This window comes from Oncorhynchus nerka, linkage group LG27, assembly GCF_034236695.1.
Source record: "Oncorhynchus nerka isolate Pitt River linkage group LG27, Oner_Uvic_2.0, whole genome shotgun sequence".
Taxonomy (NCBI): domain Eukaryota; kingdom Metazoa; phylum Chordata; class Actinopteri; order Salmoniformes; family Salmonidae; genus Oncorhynchus; species Oncorhynchus nerka.
Window position 1 is genome coordinate 52,719,650 of NC_088422.1, and position 16,817 is coordinate 52,736,466.

A 16,817-nucleotide genomic window follows, 5' to 3' on the forward strand; every position below is an offset into this window, starting at 1 on the left:
ACCCTGACATGGGGCCAGACTGAGGGGATTGGGACTTTTCAGCCCATACAACTGATTCACTTGCCTTTTGCAAATTTCAATTATAAACACAATTATAACAATCGAGTGGGACATAAATGTAGGAAAATCACTTGGATTATAAATGCTGACGCATTGTATGAGATTAAGTAAAAAACCACTAGAAAATATCTTACTGATGCAATTGACCTAGATATGAAAGAATACAGAACAAGCCTACACCACAAACAGAGACTTGCCTCTGATGTGTTGTGAGTGATGAGACTTTTCTCATAGTCAGAGACTATTAGCCCCTACAACAGCATGCAATTTTTTTCTTAGCAAGCTCTAGGCCTATATCAACTCGGTGGATTACACTGGCGAGGTCATAATCTTTCCTTTTCCGTTTTTGATTAGATTTCCCTCTTCCAGTGCAGATATTGTAAGTCGCTCTGGATAAGAGCGTCTGCTAAATGACTTAAATGTAAATGTAATATTGCAGCAGTGTTCTTTTCTCTGCTGCTGCTGCTCAGTCAAGTGCACCAAGCTTTTATGACTAGACTGTAGAAAGCCACCATTATTGTCCTTACGACCCAAATTAACTGCCTCACATCTAGTCAACATCAAACATGCTTCATGTGACAAAGAAACGAGGCCGGTTATTCTACTGGCAGGCATGCTCGTCATTCAGCCTCAAGTTGGAGATGTATCTGAAATCAGGACTTCGAAAACCATGTCAGGTATGGATGATGATGTGTGATTTGTTGGTTTCCCATTCCCTCTTTCTCTTTTCTATGTAATGGAATCTATCATTCTTTATTGGGCAAACATTCCTGTGGTCTTCACTTGAAGTATCCCCTACTTTTCTCAGTTCTCACCCCTTTGTCGGATAGTTGTGTGCATTGAGTGATAGTAATTACCCTCACTGACAGGCACCACCCCCTAAAACAATCACAGAAAAGAGATGCCCCCATAAAAGTCAACCCATTGGCCCTTTGCACTTGAAACTGGCCCTGTTTAGTGTTTGTGCTGAATAGAGCAGTCAGCAGAAAAAAACTGAACACAAGCTATTGACAATTGACTTGGAGGGAAAACACCAGGCTCATACCCCCCACCTGGCCGTCAATAAATCTATGTAATGTGCAGCTCTGGAGAAAACACAATGGGCAGCTCAGTGCAGGCCCGATTTAATCCCTGAGCACTGTGTTTGGAGGCTTGTGTTGAAAAGAGAGACCCGGGTTGGAGGGCGTCACAAACTACCAGGCCCTTGCCAGGCCTTGTCAGGCCCTGACATTTGCCTCAAAAAGGGGGAAAGACATATGACTCAAGTGGGCCAGCTCCGCTGTATTCATCCATCCTCTGAGTCCCACAGAGAGAGGTGGTCCTTTCTCTGGTGGGGGTCCCGCCCGGTCTTGCCTGTCCCTTTCTCACAGCTCTCTGCCATCACCATGTTGCCATCATCAAAGAGCTTTAGCAGAGGGGACGTGAAATGAATCAAATGCTGCTTTGAGGAAGTAGTTTATACCTCTTGGATTAGCTTTTGTTAGTTGAAGGGAATTTAATAGGGGTGAAACGGTTCACAAAACTCAGTTTGCTACGATACGGTACAGTGTTGTCACGGTTCGGTACGGTTTCGATACATCCACAAAATAAATGCCTGAGAAATATGTAATTTGTTTTTAGATTTTCCATTTATTATAATAGTTAATATGGGTATCTTGAATTCCCAGGAGGATATGGAAACAAAGGGACAACAAAAAACAGCAGTGCCTGCCTTATAACATTAAATAAAATAGTCATTTAAAACAGAACTTCAACAAGAGTGCATAGTCCAGCAGCATATATCAAAATTAAGTCACATAGCAGTGTCTTAAACAAAATAGGACCACTTGAGACTGGTTACTTGAAAAAAAATATATATATCAGATTTTCAAGTTTTTCTTTAGATCATACTTATTTTCCACCATAATTTGCAAATAAATTCATTAAAAATCCTACCATGTGATTTTCTGGATTTTTTTTCCTCATTTTGTCTGTCATAGTTGAAGTGTACCTATGATGAAAATTACAGGCCTCTCATCTTTTTAAGTGGGAGAACTTGCACAATTGGTGGCTGACTAAATACTTTTTTGCCCCACTGTATATCGGACACTATTTTGACAATTACAATTATTACTTTATAATTAATTGTTATCACTTATTAATAAAATAATAAATGTCACATTAACAAAGTGAATTCCTTACTGTACCTGTTGTATATTTGTCACAATCTCTGCTGTGAGTTCATTGTAGACTCTCAGACGAGCAGCAGCATCCAGGTGCAGAAGGGTCTTGAACCGGGGGTCCAAAGCGGTGCTCTTGTGTAAGAAGTCTTGGACACCAGGGTCAGCATATCTATGCTCCAGGTTAACTCTGATAGCAGTCTTGACATTCCTTACTGTGGGTTCATCTTCATCAGATGCCACTATTGATTTCAGGATCATTGTTTTCATAGGCAGGACCATGGATGGTGATGGAATAATCTGTGCATATCAGTGTTATGACTGTTTTGAGAGGTTTGCACACTTTGATAACTTCCTCTGTTAGTCTTATGTCATTTTCAGACAAAGTCACAATATCTTTGACATTCTTCCTCACAGCTTGATCCGTCAGTGTAGAAAACACCGCAACTGTCTGCTCAAGGTATCTCTCGACCATGTCATGGCTTGAATTCCATGTAATGGCTTGAATTTGAATCTAGTAGGGACATCTTGGATTAGTTTGTGGCTTGGCAGCTCCAGCATCTGCTGTTTTGTCTTGTAAACATGTGCAGCAGTTGTTATTTTATGAAAGAAGTATACCACCTTCCTGATCTTTGCTAGGAGGTGAGAGATTGGATTCACTCACATTGCATTTTTGAGATGCTAGATTAATAACGTGAGCAAAGCATCCTATATGTTTCCCCAATCCAGCTAATGCAACTGCATTTACAATAAGCTAGCGTTCTGTAGCTCTAGATGTCCAACTGTCTGTTGTTAGAGCAACAGACCACGTTTCTGACAACTCGCTCTCAAGTTGTTCTTTTGTTTTTTTGTATGTCTGGGCAAAATGTGTACGGGAAGGAATAGTGAAGCGTGGCATGACCACTTTTTAAACATGTTTCTGAAACCCGCATTCTCTACCACAGAGAAGGGTCTTATATCTGTCGCTATGAATTTTGCTATCGCTGTGTTGATTTCTTTAGCCCTACCGGAGTCGGCCTCATATTGTTGCCTGAAGGCTGTGTGTGGGGAGAAGTGGTTGCCGTAAATGTTTTTCGCCTAGTCCCACCGATTGGCACTTTGGGGTGATGTTGGCGCAAATAAGTAGTCATGTTGCTCACATTGCCACTCGAATAGGCTATCGGCAATGAACAGAGCCTACATGTTGTAGAAGTTTTATCCACCACTCGAATAGGCTATCGGCAATGAACAGAGCCTACATGTTGTAGAAGTTTTATCCACCACTCGAATAGGCTATCGGCAATGAACAGAGCCTACATGTTGTAGAAGTTTTATCCACCACTCGTTGGCAATGCCTGTTATAGTTTACAGGGAAACCGAAATGTTCCCAGACGGCAGACCTGAATGGTACCTGAATGGTCTTCTAGTTCTGGCTCGCCAATGCTTGCCATATTGCTCCTTTGCATTTAGCTAACTGCTAATTCCTTCATAAGCTAATTGCTGCTACGAAGGTCTCAGCTCTGTTCTCGCTGGAGGATTATAACTAATGAGCGGAGCTGCATACTAGACGAAACAACTTTTTTTTTTCAAAGACAACTTTATTACTATGTGGATATTTTTCCCACGTTCATTTATACGCCATTTTTATATACGAATTAATGTATTGTTTGGTTCACAGTGCGTACCGAACCGTGCACCATGGACCCTGTACCGAACGGTTCAATACGAATACACGTACCGTTTCACGGTACTATATTAACTGTGAGAAAGCATCATCATTGTCCTTGTAGAGCGCTATTGGTGACCGTTACAGTAGAGTATATGAAAGGATAAAAGTTCCCCTGTTCACCGAGCAATTGCCTTCCGCAGAACACAACATCCCATCTCAATACATGTATCATTGTTAAGACTGTAAAATGCACTATGAAAAACAACAACTAAAACAGGAGTACAACCATGCAGAAAAATGCTTGTGTCCTTATTGTTGTTGTTTTCTATGCAGGGGAAGAAGGGAGGGTTGGTTAAGTGGATGCACTATTTCGCATAGCTGCTTTCTCATGCCCCCTTATGAAACGTAGGATCTTAATTTGATCACTCTTTTGTTGCTGAGAATTTTCCTGCACAGCAAGAAATGCAAACTTGTAGTGAATTCAAGGTTGTTAAAAGGCTGACTCACCCTCTCTGTGAGCTGGGTACTGTAGGTGTTTGCTGTGTAAAGGCCTCCCCAATTTGAGCAGGTAAAGCCTCTGCAGAACACATTGCGATCCAAATCAATGCCAAAACAATGCAAGCATGGCAGATGTGGCACATGTCTCTAAATGTGTCCCAAATGGCACCCTAGTCCCTATATAGTGCACTTCTTTTGACCAGGTTTCTTAGGGCTCTGGTCAAACGTAGTGCACTATGTAGGAAGTAGGGTGCCATTTAACGCCATTTGGGATGAACATCAGTCACCTACACATGCATTGAGCAGCACACACGGGGAAACGTAACCTCGTACAAGCCTGCCTGTGCCCACACACTTCAGAGCCCATTCCTCCACACTCCCTCTCCTATTGATACAGTAACTATGCCCCAGGCAACAGAGTCTCCATTGCAAGCTGTTTGGCAACAATAAATCAAATCAAATCAATTTTTATTTGTCACATACACATGGTTAGCAGATGTTAATGCGAGTGTAGCGAAATGCTTGTGCTTCTAGTTCCGACAATGCAGTAATAACCAACAAGTAATCTAACTAACAATTCCAAAACTACTGTCTTATACACAGTGTAAGGGGATAAAGAATATGTACATAAGGATATATGAATGAGTGATGGTACAGCATAGGCAAGATACAGTAGATGGTATCGAGTACAGTATATACATATGAGATGAGTATGTAAACAAAGTGGCATAGTTAAAGTGGCTAGTGATACATGTATTACATAAGGATGCAGTCGATGATATAGAGTACAGTATATACGTATGCATATGAGATGAATAATGTAGGGTAAGTAACATTATATAAGGTAGCATTGTTTAAAGTGGCTAGTGATATATTTACATCATTTCCCATCAATTCCCATTATTAAAGTGGCTGGAGTTGAGTCAGTGTCAGTGTCAGTGTGTTGGCAGCAGCCACTCAATGTTAGTGGTGGCTGTTTAACAGTCTGATTGCCTTTTTCTCTTATCACGTTTGGATAAAGGATGCATTATATCTTGGTCTGCCATCATGAGACATCATATGTGAGAATTGTCCACAGGAGCTATTCAGAAGTGATTGCTAGTATTTGTCAACAAGATATCACTTTCAGGATTTGGTTTTCAACATAGCTCAAGATTGTCGCATTTTCATCTGTTTGAGATTGCTGTGAATAATGCACTGGTTTATAAGGAATAATATGATATTTGATGATCACTCCACTACTTAAATCCATTTTACCTCATTTCTACCAGCATATCACATGTGCAACCAGAGGGTGAAAAAAACTAGACCAGCTTTACTCCACACAAAGAGACGCATACAAAGCATACACATTTGTCAAATCTGACCATAATTCTATCCTCCTGATTCCTGCTTACAAGCAAAAACTAAAGCATGAAGTAACAGTGTCTCGCTCAATATGGAAGTGGTCAGATGACGCGGATGCTATGCTACAGGACTGTTTTGCTAGCATAGACTGGAATATGTTCCAGGATTCATTGAAGAGTATACCACATCAGTCACTGGCTTCATCAGAAGCCATGGATTACAGACAACATCCGCACCGAGCTAAAGGCTAGAGCTGCTGCTTTCAAGGAGCAGGGCACTAATCCGGACACTTATAAGAAATCCCGCTATGCCCTCAGATGAACCATCTGGGCTTGCAAACTATTATGGACTACAAAGGGAAACTCAGTCATGAGCTGCCCAGTGACGCGAGCCTACCAGATGAGCTAAATGCCTTTCATGCTCGCTTCGAGGCATGCAATATTGAAGCATGCATGTGAGCACTAGCTGTTCCGGGCGACTGTGTGATCACACTCTCTGTAGCCGATGTGAGCAAGACCTTTAAACAGGTCAGCATTCAGAAGGCTGCAGGGCCAGACGGATTACCAGGTGTACTCAGAGCATGCGCTTGCGCAGTGTCTCCACTGACATTTTCAACCTCTCCCTGACCGAGTCTGTAATACCTTCATGTTTCAAGCAGACCACCATAGTCTCTGTGCCCAAGATAGCAAAGGTAACCTGCCTAAATGACTCCCACCCCTTAGCACTAACACCAGTAACCATGAAGTGCTTTGAAAGGCTGGTCATGGCTTACATCAACATCATCAGCCCGGAAACCCTAGACGCACTCCAATTCGTTTACTGCCCCAACAGTTGACGCAATCTCAATCACAATCTCCACACTGCCCTTTCCCACCTGGACAAAAGGAACACCTATGTGAGAATGCTATTCATTGACTATACAGCTCAGCGTTCAACACCATAGTTCCCACAAAGCTCATCACTCAGTTATGGACCCTGGGACTAAACACCTCCCTCTGCAACTGGAACCTGGACTTCCTGATGGGCCACCTCCAGGTGGTAAGGGTAGGCAACAACACATCTGCCATACTGATCCTCAACATGGGGCCCCTCAGGGGTGCATGCTTAGTCCCCTCCTGTACTCCCTGTTCACCGACGACTGTGTGGCCAAGCACAACTCCAGCACCATCATTACGTTTGCTGAAGACAACAGTGACCTGATCACTGACAACGATGAGACAGCCTATAAGGAGGTCAGAGACCTGCCTGTGTGGTGCCAGGAAAACAAGCTCTCCCTCAATGTCAGCAAGACAAAGGAGCTGCTCGTAGACTTCAGGAAAATGATTGCTGATCAAGTAGTAGAGCGGGTCGAGAGTTTCAAGTTCCTTGGTGTCCACATCACCAACAAATGATCATGGTCCAAACACACCAAGACAGTTGTGAAGAGGTCATGACAACACCTTTACCCCCTCAGGAGATTGTAGCATTTTTTTGATGATCTAGGGACCAATACCAAAAATGTACAGCTATATCATCAAGAGCATCCTGACCGGTTGCATCACCGCCTGGTATGGCATCTGCTAAGCATCTAACCTGTAATGCACAACAGAGGGTAGTGCGTACGCCCAGTACATCACTGGGGCCAAGCTTCCTGCCATCCAGGACCTATATACTAGACGGTGTCAGTGGAAGGCCCAAAAAATGGTCAAAGACTCCAGTTACTCAAGTCAAAGACTCGAATCTCTGCAACCGCACGGGAAGTGGTACCGGAGAGCAATGTCTAGGTCCAAAAGGCTCCTTAACTGCTTCTACTCCCAAGCCATAAGACTGCTTAAACCTCTTAGGGATCCCTTAAGCTCGAATCCCGTTAGCGGGATAGATTTGACAACATCCAGTGAAATTGCAGAGTGCCAAATTCAAACTACAATATTATAAATATTTAGCTTTCATAAAATCACAAGTGTAATACATCAAAATAAAGCTTAACTTCTTGTTAATCCAGCCACTGTGTCAGATTTCAAAAAGGCTTTACGGCGAAAGCACACCATGCGATTATCTGAGGACAGCGCCCCGCATATACAAACACATGAAAAACATATTTCAACCAGGCAGGTGCGACACGAAAGTGTCATGTATTGTCATGTTATGTCTTGTTCCTGTTCTTTCTCTTCACTTCGTTTCCCCCTGCTGGTCGTATTAGGTTACCTTCTCTCCCTTTCCTTCCCCCAGCTGTTCCTCATCTCCTCTAACTACCTCGTTTACTCTCTCCCACCTGTTCCCTTTTTTCCCTCTGATTAGGTCTCTATTTCTCTCTCTGTTTCTGCTTCTGTCTTTGTCAGATTCTCGTTTGCTTCACCCTTGTCCCGTCCTGTCGTAATCTGCCTCTTCATCAGATGCTACGTGTGATCAGGTACCTCTGTCCTCTACAACCCGCGCCTACCCGGAGAGACTAGCAGTCTGTTGCCGCTAACCCTGCTATTCTCCTCTGCTGCTAGAAGGGGACTCTCCTGTAAAGATCAGAGGACTTTATGATTTATTTGTCGCCCTCTCTGCGGGTTGTCTATTTTGTCAACCGATACATCTGAAGAGGATTTATGTCTTCCCTGTGTTTGGACATTAAAAGACTCTGTTTCTGTTAAACCGCTTTTGGGTCCTCACTCACCTGCATAAGAGAAAGTCAGAAATAGCGATGTAATAAATGCTTTACCTTTTGATCTTCTTCTGTTGGCACTCCAAAAGGTCCCAGTCACATCACAAATGGTTGTTTGGTTCGATAATGTCCAACTTTATATTCATAAAAACTCAGTTTAGCTGGCGCGCTTCAGTCAATAATCCACCCAGTTTCCCTCCATCAAAATGCATACAAAATTAATCACAAACATTACTAATAAACTTTTCCAAACAAGTCAAACAACTTTTATAATCAAACCTTAGGGTACCTAATACGTAAATAAATGCTCAAATTTAAGACTGAGAGTCGTTATTGTCTTTACCCGAGAAAAATACCAAAGAACGCGCTCTCATTCACGCGCTTGGAAGCACTACAGCCAAAATGGGAGCCACCTAGAAAAACTTCAATTTCTGGCTCATTTTTCCAAAAACCAGCCTGAAACTCTTTCTAAAGACTGTTGACATCTAGTGGAAGCCATGGGAACTGAAATCTGGGAGGACTTCGCCTTAATAAAAGTGATAGGCTGATTTCTTTTTTTTTTGGGGGGGGGGGTGGTTTGTCCTCTGGTTTTTGCCTGCCATATCAGTTCTGTTATACTCACAGACATCTTTTTTTTTTAGCTTCTGGGCCTGAGTAACAGGCAGTTTACTTTGGGCACGCATTTCATCCGGACGTCAAAATACTGCCCCCTATCCCAAACAAGTTAACAATTAATCAAATGGCCACCCAGACTATTTACATTGACACCCCCCATTTTGTTTTTACACTGCTACTACTCACCGTTTATTATCTTTAGTCACTTTACCCCTACCTACAGGTAGAAATTACCTTGACTAACCTGTACCCCCGCACATTGACTCGGTACCGGTACCCCCTCTATATAGCCTTGTTATTGTTATGTTATTCAATCAGACATTTTTATAAAGCCCTTCTTTCATCAGCTGATGTCACAAAGTGCTGCACAGAAACCCAGCCTAAAACCCCAAACAGCAAGCAATGTAGGTTTAGAAGCACGTGGCTAGTTAAAACTCCCTAGAAAGGCCGGAACCTAGGATGAAACCTAGAGCGGAACCAGGATATGAGGGGTGGCCAGTCCTCTTCTGGCTGTGCCGGGTGGAGATTATAACAGAACATGGCCAAGATGTTGAAATGTTCATAGATGACCAGCAGGGTCAGATAATAATAATCACAGTGGTTGTAGAGGGTGCTACAGGTCAGCACCTCCGGAGTAAATGTCAGTTGGCTTTTCATAGCCGATCATTCAGAGTATCTCTACCACTCCTGCTGTCTCTAGAGAGTTGAAAACAGTAGGTCTGGGACAAGGTAGCAGGTCCGGTAAACAGGTCAGGGTACTTTCTTTACTCTATTTCTTGAACTGCATTGTTGGTTAAGGGCTCGTAAGTAAGCATTTCACGGTAAGGTCTACAGCTGTTGTATTTGGCATATGTAACAAATACGTTTTTATTTTATTATAGTTTTTGTGGATTATGGCCATAATTCCTCCTGTCTCTCTGGAATGTTCTAATATTTTAAAACCAACAATGTAATTTAGCAGATGCGATGGCTGTCCTCTATTTGGGGAGGGTGGATGGCCACAAAGGAAAATTGGAGCACCAGACACTTGATCCCCATATTGATTGATCCTAAGCAGTAGTTTGAAAGAGAATCCCAAAGACAAATGTTACAGAACACCACCTCCATGTCTCCTGTGAAATCCCATTGGTTATCTGGAACCAGCATCTCTACTGCATGCTCTTCAGTTGCTACTAGACACAGATGTTGGGCCCATTTTGTATTTCCCCCACTAATGGTTAAGGTTAGGATTGGTTTCCATTGTACCAACTGATATTCTCACCATGGCAAATGACTTAAAAGGATTTGTACTTTGCAATCATAACTGTGCATAATGTATGCTATATGTAGTGATTAGTAGAGGTTTCTACAGTACTGTATATCAAAATAATAGCATATTTTGCTCAGTGCATATATACGACCTGATGTCTTTTGCTTGTCTCTGTTATCTCTAACTCTTGAGTTATTTCAATGGGATCCGTATTTGATCAGATGATCAATGGTGAATTCCCATTGAGAGAACAGGCTATGTTGTGTATTTAGGGTCTTCTGAGTTGCTTTTCTAAACCATACTACAAAATTGGACTATAAAAGGCTGTATATATTTAAATCTCTTAATATTCTTTGCTGGTTTACTCTCAAAAGCTATAAATATCACAAAATAATAGGAATACCCCAAATCTGAGAATATTTAGCAATTTGTTATATAATCACATTTCTATTTTGTCTTCTAGGTCAGAGCTTGGGATGAATAACCCCAAAGTGACAGAAATGATTCCTTTTCTTGTCTGAGGTAAGACTTCTGTTATTTAGAAAAGTGTATGCCATTTATAGATATGGTCCTACGAAACATAACTTTTAAGTTATTAACTCAGACTGGAAGTCTATGCTATTGGTATCTACTAGCATGCTAGCAGATACGCATAGACTTGTAGCCATTACGCTAACGCTAGTTAGCATTGGCTCGCAAAACTACCTCCAACTTCCTTCATACTGGACACAGAGACATACAAGTGGTATCCACAAGTTCATCTGATAGATAAAGGGCCTCCTTGCCAAAATCCAGAAGTATCCATTTAAAGGGGAAATCTGCAGTTGTTACATTTTTACACTCCCCAGCAAGAAAACCAAATAATGTTGCTCTAACAGAAGGGGGAACTAAGTCACTGACCACAACCAAAACGAAACAGGTGGGGTTTTAGGATGGGTTCTGAAAGACACTCATGAGGGTGTCCACTGAAAGTTGACTAGCAACAACAACTAGAACCCACCATGAGAGCCCACTAAATTTTCCCAAGAAGAGGCAAACAAAATAAAAACCCACACCATACTTAAAAACAGGACGCAAACCAAAATGATCGAGAAAAGCGATTTGTTTTTCTTGAAATCAAATAGTGAGAGCCAACTAAAGGTGTTAATCCTGGTTCTTCCTGTGAAGTTAAATCACACTGCAGCACACCGTGCGGGCTGCTGCAGAATTCTATGGCAGGTTATTTAAGTGTCAGCCATTGTTGCCATTAATGCTAGTTAGTGCTAGTTTGACCACCAGTGGGCATCTTTGAGAAGCATTTGACGATCTTTAATATTGGCTGTACTAGATAATTTAAAACCTTTTTTGTAAGAACGTAGTGTATGGGATTGATTTGAAGAAATTTTGCTAAATTAATTTTATTATTATGGTGTTTCTATTCCAAGAAAAACGAAACCCTCAGGGTTTCCATTAGGAAAATATGGCGCTGTACAACGAGACCGGTCGGGAGTAGGCTACAGCACTAAGAGCAAAATAATCCTAACATTTACACACCCTAATTGTAGTCTAACCAATACCCAAACGGAGATTAAGTGAAAATAAAAATGTCATTGATTTATCAAGACCAGTCCCCATGCTTGTCTCAGAGCAGCGTGAAACGGTGCTGAAATAGTTGACCACACGCAGGTAGGGTATTGTTTGTTGGGGGGAATTTTCACACCTACAATAGTCTGAATGTTAAACTAATCGTTGGATAATAGATTGGCTATCGGAACTCATTAACACGTTACTTTGTGTGTTTCGATATTTTCTCTCACACACTTGCTGTCTTGACCTCTGAATGCTCAGCAATAAAAAGCCAACTGACATTTTCTCCTAAGGTGCTGACCTGTTGCACCTTCTATAACCACTGTTTATATTATTTGACCCTGCTGGTCATCACTTTTACATTGTATTCAAATTCCAGCGAGACTATTCAAGCCATCGACTTGGTTGAAGATGATGGGCGAGCGGCAAATGCAGTCTGGAATCTGCTGGCATCACAGCACAACATCGACATCGCTGTCAGAAGACAGTTGAAGAAATTTGAGTGGACTTATGGAAAGGCTCTGTAAGACATATTACATATATACAGTTGAAGTCGAAAGTTTACATACACTTCGTTTGGAGTCATTAAAACGTTTTTCAACCACTCCACACATTTCTTGTTAACAAACTCTAGTTTTGTCAAGTCGGTTAGGACATCTACTTTGTGCAAGTAATTTTTCCAACAATTGTTTACAAAACGATTATTCCACTGGGACAGAAGTTTACATACACCAAGTTGACTGTGCCTTTAAACAGCTTGGAAAGTTCCAGAAAATGGCTTTAGAAGCTTCTGATAGGCTAATTGACATAATTTGAGTCAATTGGAGGTGTAGATGTATTTCAAGGCCTACCTTCAAACTCAGTGCCTCTTTGCTTGACATCATGGGAAAATCAAAGAAATCAGCCAAGACCTCAGAAACAAATGGTAGACCTCCACAAGTCTGGTTCATCCTTGGGAGCAATTTCCAAACGCCTGAAGGTACGTTCATCTGTACAAACAATAGTATGCAAGTATAAACACCATGGGACCACGCAGCCGTCATACCCCTCTGGAAGGAGATGCGTTCTGTCTCCTCGAGATGAACGTACTTTGGTGCGAAAAGTGCAAATCAATCCCAGAACAACAGCAAAGGACCTTGTGAAGATGCTGGAGGAAACAGGTACAAAAGTATCTATATCCACAGTAAAACGAGTCCTATATCTACATAACCTCTGCTGCCTGTGACTGGAACGAATTGCAAAAATCGCTGAAGTTGGAGACTTTTATCTCCCTCACCAACTTCAAACATCTGCTATCTGAGCAGCTAACCGATCGCTGCAGCTGTACATAGTCTATTGGTAAATAGCCACCCATTTTCACCTACCTCATCCCCATACTGTTTTTATTTATTTACTTTTCTGCTCTTTTGCACACCAATATCTCTACCTGTACATGACCATCTGATCATTTATCACTCCAGTGTTAATCTGCAAAATTGTAATTATTCGCCTACCTCCTCATGCCTTTTGCACACAATGTATATAGACTCCCCTTTTTTTCTACTGTGTTATTGACTTGTTAATTGTTTACTCCATGTGTAACTCTGTGTTGTCTGTTCACACTGCTATGCTTTATCTTGGCCAGGTCGCAGTTGCAAATGAGAACTTGTTCTCAACTAGCCTACCTGGTTAAATAAAGGTGAAATAAAATTTAAAAAACCTGAAGGGCCGCTCAGCAAGGAAGAATCCACTGCTCCACAACCGCCAGACTACGGTTTGCAACTGCACCTGGGGACAAAGATCCTACTTTTTGGAGAAATGTCCTCTGGTCTGATGAAACAAAAATAGGACTGTTTGGCCATAATGACAATCGTTATGTTTGGAGGAAGAAGGGGGTGGCTTGAAAGCCAAAGAACACCATCCCAACCATGAAGCACAGAGGTGGCAGAATGATGTTGTGGGGGTGCTTTGCTGCAGGAGGGACTGGTGCACTTCACAAAATAGATAGCATCATGAGGGACAAAAATTATGTGGATATATTGAAGCAACATCTCAAGACATCAGTCAGGAAGTTTAAGCTTGGTCGCAAATGGGTCTTCCAAATGGACAATGACCCCAAGCATACTTCGAAAGTTGTGTCAAAATGGCTTAAAGACAACAAAGTCAAGGTATTGGAGTAGCCACCACAAAGCCCTGACCTCAATCCTATATAAAAATTGTGGGCAGAACTGAAAGTGTGTGCGAGCAAACCTGACTCAGTTACACGAGCTCTGTCAGGAGGAATGGAACAAAATTCACCCAACTTATTGTGGGAAGCGTTTGGAAGGCTACCCGAAACGTTTGACCCAAGTTAAACAATTTAAAGGAAATGCTACTAAATACTAATTGAGTGTATGTAAACTTCTGACCCACTGGGAAAGTGATGAAATAAATAAAAGCTGAAATAAATCACTCTTCTATTATTCTGACATTTCACATTCTTAAAATAAAGTGATGATCCTAACTGACCGATTCTTACTCTGATTAAATGTCAGGATTTGTGAAATACTGAGTTTAAATGTATTTGCCTAAGGTGTATGTAAACTTCCTACTTCAACTGTATTTATATGTTCAGTATATATTCTTATTCCATTCCTTTTGTAGAAAAGGCCCATGGAGTTGGTGGAATAATCCTTTAATTCATTGCCATTTACTCAGCTGGGCCAGGGGCGCTTTAATTAGGTCAGGTGGAAATGTCCGACAGATCTCAACTCCATAAAAGGAGGAAATTGCCATCGCCTGATCTCGCTGCTTTCTCTTCCTTAACTCCATCTGATCCAGAAGTTCTGTGCGTCCATGAAGGCAGGCCACACCCATGTCTCCTTTGTCATGGCCAGGTCCAGGGTCGCACCCAAGAAGCAGTTGTCAATGCCTAGGCTGGAACTCAGTGCTGCCCTTTCCGGAGCCCAGTTGGCCTCTACCTTGCGAGCCGAGCTCACCTTGTCAATCCAACGGGTCATCTACTGGAGTGATTCGACCACTGTATTGACCTGGCTCAAGTCGGAGTCCTGCAGGTATAAGGTGTTTGTCGGAACTCGCATCGCGGAAATCCAAGACCTAACAGAAGTCCAGGACTGGAGGTATGTTGATAGCATAAACAATCCTGCTGATGACATTACTAGAGGTAAAACCCTTCAGGAATTGGCTAAACCCCATCACTGGAGCTTGGGACCACCATTCTTGTCCCAACCAGAGAACGAGTGGCCGACAGCCCCCAGGCGTGCGGCCCCTCCGCAACCAACTGAAGCTCATGAGTTAAGGAAGTCCGCCCAATGCTACAGCATTTCTACGGAACCAACAACGGCTCTCCCTGACCTAACACAATCCCAAACACTGCCGGATCTGATCGCCGCCACAGACCAGACCTCAGATGGGGTGGCTTCTATACCCACCTCCCTCGCGGCAGAGACACTACTCCTCCAGCAAGCACAAGCAGTTAGCTTCCCTGAGGAGTTAAAAGCTCTGAAAGCCGGTAGGGAAGTGGCTAAGGACAGCCGTCTTCTCTCTCTTGCCCCAGAATATGATCCAATTCTTGGAGTGATCAGAGTCGGAGGGAGGCTGCGCCAAGCAGAGGTTTTGGACCCAGATGCTATCCACCCAATTATCCTTGACTCCAGACACCCTCTTACCAGGCTCCTCATCAAGAGTTATGATGAGCGGCTTCTCCACCCAGGGCCAGAGAGGGTCTATGGGGCGATGAGGCGGAAGTACTGGATAATTGGAGGACGAGGAGCCATTCGTAAGCACCAATACGCCTGCGTAGAATGTCAGAGATGGCGGGCCGGAGCTACGGTGCCCAAAATGGCAGATTTACCCCCTTCTCGCTTGCGCCTCCTTAATTAAACCACCCTTCTGGTCAACAGGAGTAGATTGCTTTGGCCCCTTGATGATCAAGTTATGTCGTCGTGTGGAAAAGCGCTGGGGCATTCTATTCAAGTGTTTGACAACCAGATGTGTCCACCTGGACCTACTGGAGAGTTTGGATACGGAAGCCTTCCTCATGGCCCTACGGCGGTTTATCTCCCGACGGGGGAAAACCCTACTAGATCCTGGCTGACAGAGGTACGAACTTCAAGGCAGGAGAAGCCAGGTTGGAGGAAGCCTTCCAAGCCATGGAACCCAGCCTCCAGGATCAGCTGATGGACCAACAAATCTCATTCAAATTTAACCCTCCAGGCGCTCCTCATTTTGGAGGAACATGGGAGCGAGAGATCAAATCTGTAAAGACGGCCTTACGAGTCGTCCTGGGGGACCAAACTGTCACTGAAACTGTCTTGAGGACCGTCCTGATAGAGGTGGAAGGGATTCTGAACTCCAAACCCTCTCTCTGCAGACATCGCTGACCCCGATCCAGTTACACCGAATATGCTCTTGATGGCATGCCGAGATGCGTCACTTCCTCAAGCCATGTATGCTGATACAAACCTCGTAGGCAGACGCCGGTGGCAACACAGCCAAATCTTAGCTGACCAATTTTGGGCCAATTCATTCGGGATTACCTACCAAGTCTACAGCACAGAGGGAAATGGCGGAGAGAAATGGCCAGCCTGGAAACTGGCCAAGTAGTAATGATGGTGGACCCTCAGCTGCCTCGAGCCTCCTGGCCGGTGGGCCGTATAACTAAGACCATGCCTGGGACCGATGGTCGTGTTAGATCAGTGGAGATCCAGGTGAAGAACCGGACATATATCCGGCCAGTTGCCTGACTAATTATTCTCCCTGAGATGACAGAGGACGGGAAGCAATGAGCCTTTTGAGGAGTGTGGAATTTAACAAATTTCCGGGGTGGCTGTAGAAAAGGCCCATGGAGTTGGTGGAATAATCCTTTAATTCATTGCCATTTACTCAGCTGGGCCAGGGGCACTTTAATTAGGTCAGGTGGAAATGTCCGACAGATCTCATCTCCATAAAAGGAGGAAATTGCCATCGGCTGATCTCGCTGCTTTCTCTTCCTTAACTCCATCTGATCCAGAAGTTCTGTGCGTCCATGAATCCACGTAAGTCCACCGACTATGTTACCTTTCATCT

The 16,817-nt window shown here is 43.1% G+C and overlaps 1 protein-coding gene across 5 annotated transcripts in view; it reads left to right on the plus strand.

The window, feature by feature from the left end:
* The window catches only part of LOC115111991 (dematin), a 294,338-nt gene that overhangs the window by 235,263 nt on the left and 42,258 nt on the right, over positions 1-16,817 (plus strand). For 3 of the 5 annotated variants that reach the window (XM_065011778.1, XM_029638606.2, XM_029638609.2), the window contains exon 2: positions 10,669-10,727. The exons of the other annotated variants lie outside the window; for them this stretch is intronic. The gene's annotated coding sequence lies outside the window, so the exon portion shown is untranslated. The remainder of the gene's footprint in view (positions 1-10,668; positions 10,728-16,817) is intronic. 5 annotated transcript variants of the gene reach the window in all.